This window comes from Triticum dicoccoides, chromosome 5A (assembly GCF_002162155.2).
Source record: "Triticum dicoccoides isolate Atlit2015 ecotype Zavitan chromosome 5A, WEW_v2.0, whole genome shotgun sequence".
Lineage (NCBI taxonomy): Eukaryota > Viridiplantae > Streptophyta > Magnoliopsida > Poales > Poaceae > Triticum > Triticum dicoccoides.
The window spans coordinates 694,138,878-694,146,974 of NC_041388.1; the positions used below are offsets into that span (position 1 = coordinate 694,138,878).

The following is an 8,097-nucleotide window of genomic DNA, read 5'->3' on the forward strand; positions in this document are numbered from 1 at the left end:
TGTTGGACGGATTAAGCGTGTAGAATCGCACCTTAGGTGCTCTCCTGTGTATACTCATGTATATATAGCCGGTTACAACAGGGCGCAGAGCGCCGGGGTGTGGCGACGTGCATGGATCGTGGGATCGTGCATGCAGGACGTGCGCACGTACAGGAAGAGAGAGAGGGGTAAGCTAGCTACTTGTTAACACCCCGCCGGAGGTTGAGCGTCCGGTGGTCGGATGCACAAGCTGGACCGGAATTCCTCAAATGCTGGCGTGGGGAGCCCTTTGGTGAGCACGTCGGCGAACTGTTGGCTCCTGGGCACATGGAGAACGCGCAGTTCACATAGTGCAACCTTCCCCCGGACGAAGTGGATGTCCAACTCGATGTGCTTTGTTCGACGGTGATGCACGGGGTTGGCAGCCATGTAGACGGAGGAGATGTTGTCGCAGAAGACTACACTGGCTTTTCAAAGCGGTGTAGCAAGCTCATCGAGAAGTTGCCGAATCCAACAACTCTCAGCTACGGCGTTGGCGACGGCGCGGTACTCAGCTTCTGCGTTGGAGCGAGACATGGTCGCTTGGCGTTTGGACGACCAAGAGACCAGGGCGTCGCCGAGGTAGACCGCGTAGCCGGAAGTGGAGCGGCACGTGTCCGGGCAGCCCGCCCAGTCCGCGTCGGAGTAGGCAATGAGGTCGAGGGAGGCGGCGCGACGAAGATGCAGTCCATGCGTGGTGGTGCCCCGAAGATATCGGAGGATCCGCTTCACCAGCGCAAGGTGCGGAGCGCGGGGGTCATGCATGACGAGGCAGCACTGCTGCACCGCGTAGGCAATGTCCGGCCGTGTCATGGTCATGTACTGAAGGGCGCCGACAATGCTCCGGTACTCTGAGGCGTTGGGGACGGGTGCACCGTCGGCGGCCGACAGTTTGGAGCGCGTGTCCACGGGTATCGAGGAGTTCTTCAGCATACTTGCGTTGCGACAAGAAGAACCCGTCAGCCGTGCGCGTCACAGCGATGCAGAGGAAGTAGTGAAGCGGCCCGAGGTCTTTCATCGAGAACTCGGCGGAGAGCAGACCTTGCAGTCGTCATAGTAGAGCGATGGACGATGCGGCAAGGATTATGTTGTCGACGTACAGCAGTAAGTAGGCGGCACCGGCGTCGCTTTGGAGCACGAACAGGGATGGATCCACGCGCGAGACGACGAACCCGATGCTGTAGGCGAACGCGGCGAACCGCGCGAACCAGGCGCGCGGCGCTTGCTTCAACCCGTACAATGATTTGTCGAGGAGGCAGACGTGGTCGGGGTGGTCGGCATCAACAAAGCCAGCTGGCAGCTGACAGTACACCTGCTCCGTCAGATGGTCGTGGAGGAAAGCATTGTTGACGTCCATTTGGTGGACTGGCCAGCCCCGCGATGCCGCGATGGTGAGGACGACACGGATCGTTCCGCCTTGACGACCGACGAGAAGGTTTCGTCGAAGTCGACACCCGGGCGCTGGGAGAAGCCGCGAACAACCCAACGCGCCTTGTAACGCTCCAGTGTGCCGTCGGCCTTGAGCTTGTGTCGAAACTCGAAACAGCCACTTGCCGGTGACGATGTTGGCGCCGCTGCCAGGGCACAAGCCGCCAGGTATTGTTCGCCATCAGTGCCATGTACTCCACCTACATCGCAGTCAACCAACAAGGATCGCGCAAAGCGGCACGCACACTCTTTGGGATGGGTGAGATCACGTTAGACGTGGAAGTGGTGTAGTTCTGGTGATATTTGGGGTTTGGGAAGAACTTACCGGCCTGAGCACGGGTGCGCATGGTGTGGGTGGGCACCGGGCACTCGCGACAGCGCGCTGAAGGTGGTGCTGGTGAGGAGGGCAGGGGAGAGACTTCGGGGGAAGCAGGTGGATTGACGTCGGGTGTGTTTGGCTCGGGTGTGATTGGCTCGGGATGGGCTGTCGTGAGATCAGGTAGAGGTGTGGCTGCCATGGCAGCATGCTCGTTTTGTTGTGGGGAACACGGGGGTGTGGGTGTGGCCGCCGGCGGAGCGGGTGCTCGGACGGTGTGTGGTTGGCACGGGACATGCGGTATGGAGTAGAGCTCGTCGGCGAGGGGTGGTGTGGTGGGTGTGTCTAAGGCGTTGTTCTCTTGGAAGGGAAATGTGCTCTTGTCAAAAACGACATGCCGTGAGATGACCACACGCCCAGTAGTGCGATTCAGGCAGCGATAGCCTTTGTGTTCGTGCGAGTAGCCGAGGAAAACACAAGGCCCCGACCGAGGAGCAAGTTTGTGCGGGGTGGTGGCTGTGAGGTTCGGATAGCATAGGCAGCCGAACACCCGAAGGGCTGTGTAATCGGGGTGGGCGCCGTACAGGAGGAAGAACGGCATGTGATCATGGCGGGGACAACAAGGGCGCCGATTGAGGAGGAAAGTGGCCGTCTGAAGCGCTTCAGCCCAGTACGAGTAGGGCATGTGAGCATGGACTAGCAGTGATCTGGTGATGTCGTTGAGTGTGCGCAGGGCTCGTTCTGCGCGCTCGTTCTGCGGCGAGGTGTATGGGTACGACATGCGGAGCTGGGTGCCAAGGGAAGAGAACAGGGCACGGGAGGCGGCGTTCTCAAATTCCTTGCCATTGTCAGTTTGGACAATGAGGATGGGAAGGTTGAATTGAGTGCGTGCAAACTGAAAGAACGTGCGAATGGTGGGAAGCACATCCAATTTGTGGCGTAACGGGAATGTCTAGGCAAAGTGGCTATAATCATCGAGAAGTAATAGATAATAATGGCAACCAAAGTTGCTTTGGGCTGGAGCAGTCCATACATCACAGTGCACTAATTGAAAGGAAAAAAAAGATACATGATCGGATGAACCGAACGGGAGCCTAGTGCTCTTTCCTAGTTAACAAGTTGGACAAACAATAGGTTGGCTTGGGGTGTGATCAACGCCTGAGTGACAGAAGGGTGCGGCTGAGGGCATCTCCGCCTGGATGGCCTAGGCGTTGGTGCCACACATCTCGCGAAGTGGCGGTGAGGGCGTGGTGACCATGTGGCAGCGCAGGTGTGGGCGTCAAGGGAAAGAGGTCATCATCGACGGCATTACAGCGGAGGATCACCTTCTTTGTTCTTCGTTCCTTGACAGAAAAACCAAGATCATCAAATTCGACATTGAGAGGATTGTCATGGCCGAGAGCTTTAACTGAAATGAGATTCCTAATCAGGTGCGGGGAGACCAGGACATTGCGAAGGGAGATGGGGGAGCCGCTGGTGGGGATGGTGGTTTGCCCGGTGTGCGTGACCGCTAGCGTGCTCCCGTCACCGACAATGATGCGAGATGAATTGTAAGGGACTGAGGAGGAGAGCATACCAGACGAAGACGCCATGTGCGATGTTGCTCCGGTGTCGAGGTACCAGTCGGCCGTTGGTGGCGCCGGCTGCTGCTGCTGCATCGACATGGAGTTCAGGGCGTGGATGAGTGCGTTCTGATCCCAGGAGGACCAGGAGGGTTGGTGGAGTTGTTCGCCAGGGCGCCGTACAGAGGGTGAGCGGGCACGACCCCTGGTTGCCAGACCACAGGAGGCGCGTGCGCTGGAACGCCTGGCCCGGCGGTGTAGTGAGATGCAGTGCCGGCGAACGGTGTGCCCCCGCCAGGTCGGGGTCCAAGGATGCCGGCGCCAGGTGCATGGGGACGCCAGGGCATCGGCCAGGCGTGGACCATGCCAGTCCATGGAGCCGCAGCAGGAGTGGGAGGGCGTGTCAGGTGGCCGCCCCCGCCGGAGTTGTTGGCCCGGCCCTTGCCCTTGTAGCGCCCGTTCCTACCGCCGTTGCGCCCGTGGCCGCCATTCTGCCCGCCCGAGCCGCTGCTGGTGTTGGTGTTGGGCACACGGGCAGCGTGCAGCGCAGTCTCAGTGTTGGCGTCGGCGGACATACGACTCTCCTCGAGCAGCAAGAATGTGCGGCATCGCAGGAACGTCGGGAAGGGAGTCTGCATCGTCAGAATGGGCATAGCGTAGCGAAAACGCGGGTGCAGACCTTGAAACATGTTGAGCACCTGGTCGCGGTCGATGATGGGCGCGCCGAGCTCGGCGAGGCGGTCGGCGCAGTCCTTGAGCCGTGCGAAGGAGAGGATGGAAGAGCTCCCCTGCTCGATGCGGCGAAACTCGGTGGAGAGGAACACCACCTGGTGCTCGGCGTTTCTCGAGGAAGAGGGTGCAGATGGCCGCCCAGAGATCGGCGGCGGTGGCACCGCGCTGGTGGACGAGCCCGAACACCTCCGGGCTAACTCGGTTGTATAACCAAGAGACGAGATGAGCATCGTCTTGCGCCCAGGCAGGGTCGCGCGGACGCGGCGGTCCGGTGAGATGATCTGCGACGGCGAGCTTCTGGAAGGTGACTTCAAAGAGGGTGCGCCAGTGAGAGAAATTGGGTGGGTTTAGGGTGAGCACAAGAGGAACATGGTGGTTGATGAAAACGCCAGCGAGTGGGGAGGTGACCGGCTGGTGCGTCGTGGAGGAGGAGGCCGTGGGGTCTGGAACGAAGAGAGCCCCGCGGGCAAGTGCAGATGGGGTGAGCAGGGGCTGGTGCATGGTCTGAGAGGAGGGAGGTGTGACAGGCGAGCCGCCAGAGACACAGCCTGGACGTGGTGGAGGTGGGGGAGGCGGCGGCGGCGTCGACATGGCGCCGGCGACCGCAGGTGTGCGGAAGCGGAGTGAAGCGGTTTACAGGCGAGGGAGAAGCCCAGCGTCTGATACCATGTAGAATCTACTACCACTATAAAAAGAAGAGAGCGGCAGATCCAAACAATCACATTCATCTATCATCAAAATCTAATGGCTCTTAATCATTCTGTGTTTAACTCTACCAACCACGCAACAAGCCACGCTCGATCAATCGCTAACTCTGCCCATGTTCGAAAAAAAAACGGTGCCAACGCACGCCCGCACGACCTCTCGCCCCCCTCCTCCTCCCAACGGACGCCAGCCATTCGCCACAGTTGGCCACAACACAGGCGGGCCGCCGCACAGCGATCCTCCCGCACTGTTCGCCGCCCCGCCGATCCCCTCATCCACCATCGCCGCACAGCTTGGCCTCCGCCCGCTGCTGGAGACCCCCGCCCGCTTCCGCCGCTCACCCCTCACCTCACGCCGCCGCCCGCAACTCCTCACCGGCACATCGCATCGCATGGCGGCGGCGGCCTTCAACGGGGGAGCGACACCCAACGCATCCGTGCTCGGTCACCTCGCGTCAATGTACATCGATGTGCAGATGAGCCGCATCGGCACACGCTGCCCCTCCCCTTAGTCGTCTGCTTCCATTTCACGGACGCCGATGGGCCCGCCACCACCGCCGCGGGAAGCCCCGGTGACTCGGTGAATAATGAACGCCCTGTTTCCTGGGATGCGCCGCTCCCGGATCTCAGACTGCAGGATTGCGGTTTGGGCTGCTTTGAATTTGGGATTTGACGGCCATGACTTGATCTGTCGCAGATGAGATCGCCACCATGACTTGATCTGTCGTAGATGAGATCGCCAAACCGTTCCCAGCTTGTACGGCCAGCCTTGGGCCAAGCTGGTTGCAACGAAGGTGCTCAAGATCGGCGTCGTGCTTTCTGGTGACTAGGTTCTAGGGGGGCACAATGTGATCTGTGACATTTTTGATAAGTGCGAGTGATCTCCAACCGCACGTTCGTTTCGTTTAGCACTAGCTGAGACCAATTGACTGAAAATAGGTGTTCATAATTGAATTAAAGAGCTGTTAGTGCACTGTGCCAGTCTCTTTTCTGATGGAAAATCTAAGGATATATCTTGTTAGATTTTGTTGCTTTGCGGTGTTTGCTGAATAATTCTTGTCGTTGACTTGTCATGGTTGGCGAAACGACTCCTTGGCGATCGATCGCGAGAGCGATCGATTCCGACCACGCGTAGCGCACCTCATGTTCCCTTTCCCTTTCTAGCTCGTTTCCTTTTTTGGAAAAGCCTTCCCGTGCGCAGCCTAGTTTTTCCCTTTTCCCTTTCGCTTACCTGATCCGCTCATATTCCTCCGCCGCAGCTCCCCTGCTGCTTCCCTCCCCCCTCCTTGCCGGCGGCTCCTCCGCCGCAGCTGCCCTGCCGCTTCCCTCCCCCCTCCTCTCTGTCGGCTCCTCCCACCGCCGCCGCACTCATCGCCTAGGGCTGCTGGTATATTCCCCACCACCACGCCGCCGCACCCACTTCCCCTACCCACGCCGATTGAGACGGAGGGAGGGAGGACATGGTCGTTGGGGGCCGCCACACGCCTGGATCTGGGTGCCATCGTGCACATCCGGCCGGATCTGGCCGCCGCCGCGCTCGTCCGTGCCGGATCTGGCCGCCACAATCGAGGATCGATGGAGGAGCACAGGTCGCGGCTTGGTTGTGGAGGAGGGAAAGGGAGCACGGGGCAGCACCATTGCGGCTGGAGCAGGGCTTCGGTTCGAGGGTGGCGGACATGGCTGCGTCATGTACGTGGGGGAGAAGGATGACCGTGCACCCCGGCGTTCTCTGCGTGGTGGTAGTCATGCGCCGTGCCACGTCGAGACTGGGTGTAGCACGGGGCGGCCGTTGCGGCTGGGAGGTGATCTGCTCATCGTCCATCTGGAGAGGAAGCAGAGTGACTCATGACGTTACATAGCCGCCTACGAGCCAATGATGAGCAAACGAGGCAGCGGTAAGCAAGTCCCCCATTGGAATCTGAATCCTCTAATTCTTTCCTCAATTACTGACATACAGACTAGTTAATTTTGTATGGCTGGCTGCTGAACCTGTTATTGCATTACCTGCATCCAGCAACATGGAATTTTATATCCTTCAGAATTGCATCATTGTCCAACAATATACTTCAGATTTTCCGATAATTATGGCTTAAATGTCATACAGTCTAATTTGGATACCTAGTTTGTTTTCTTGAAGCTTATAGATGTAGGCACAATCTATATTCACTAGGTGCTAAATCTTCACACTTAAAGATTCTGGATATATCCTCTTCTCTGTTTTTGCTGTTTTACAACAGAAACATTTACGCATATGTAAACTGCAGAATCGTGCAGCTGCAGGCTTGCAGCAGGTTGGCGGGCGAATGGTCATAAAGAGAAGATAACAGGCATGTCGAGTGCTGTGAGTATTCCATTCGTTTAGACAACTACGTTTCCAAGATCATCAAGAGGTGTGTTGTTTTCCTTGAGAAAATCATCAATTTGTTTAGCATTGGTCAAATCTGTTTGTTGATCTGAGATTTTGTATTCTTGCATCACCAGATCATAGTGTGACAGATGGGAGAACACACACACACCTCAATGGATGACATATTATAATTACGGAGACTAGTTGTAAGGATAATGGAGTGCAATTTTCTGATTCAGTGATCTGCAGGTTTGAAGAACTAATATTGTGTAGAAAATGGCAATCGAATTATTTAGATTTAATAAATTAGATTTAAGGATAAATTAGTTGGTGCATTTCATTATCAAGGACTAATAGTATCAATATACTAGGAGCAATATGTAGCAAACAATTCAAAATTTAAGGAATGATCCATCTTACCCCTCAAGAAGAAGGAATAATCCATTTTAATATGTTCCTTTATATATACGGAGAACTTCTTAGTAGTTCGTATGTCAAGATGTTTGGATACTGAATAATGGTGCTCTTTCTAATAATCAGGCAGACTGTACGCATTGCCAGTTTATGTGTGTCTGTAATTTTTTTGTGGTATATCGAGCAATTGTCCTTGAAAAATTGAAATAATTGAGATATCCACAGAAATGAAAGCTGCAGCCTGCAGCGATATGGTTCCTAATTCATATAACGTAGAGAGGACGTTAGGAGTGGAATGGTCATCACTTATTGTAGCAGTTTTCTGAAAAAGTAATATCTTTTCATGCAGTGACATTAATGTGGTCATTAAGAATATGAGAAGTAATTTTCAGGAAAAGTGTATCTTTCATCTTGCATAAAGACGAGCACGTGACACCACTGTCACCCTGTCTTAGCGTAACGCGAGTCGAGGCGGACGTCGTCGCGGTAGCGACGACGGACGCCGAGACAAGCACGTGACACCACTGCCACCCTGTCTTAGCGTAACGCGAGTCGAGGCGGACGTCGTCGCGGTAG

The 8,097-nt window shown here is 56.1% G+C and overlaps 1 long non-coding RNA gene across 1 annotated transcript; it reads left to right on the plus strand.

Annotated features, from left to right (window-relative positions):
- Positions 1-6,005: 6,005 nt before the first annotated feature.
- Positions 6,006-7,672, plus strand: LOC119298501. Its single transcript, XR_005145873.1, has 3 exons — positions 6,006-6,655; positions 7,025-7,150; positions 7,242-7,672. It is a non-coding gene; the product is annotated as an uncharacterized LOC119298501 (long non-coding RNA).
- Positions 7,673-8,097: the final 425 nt, after the last annotated feature.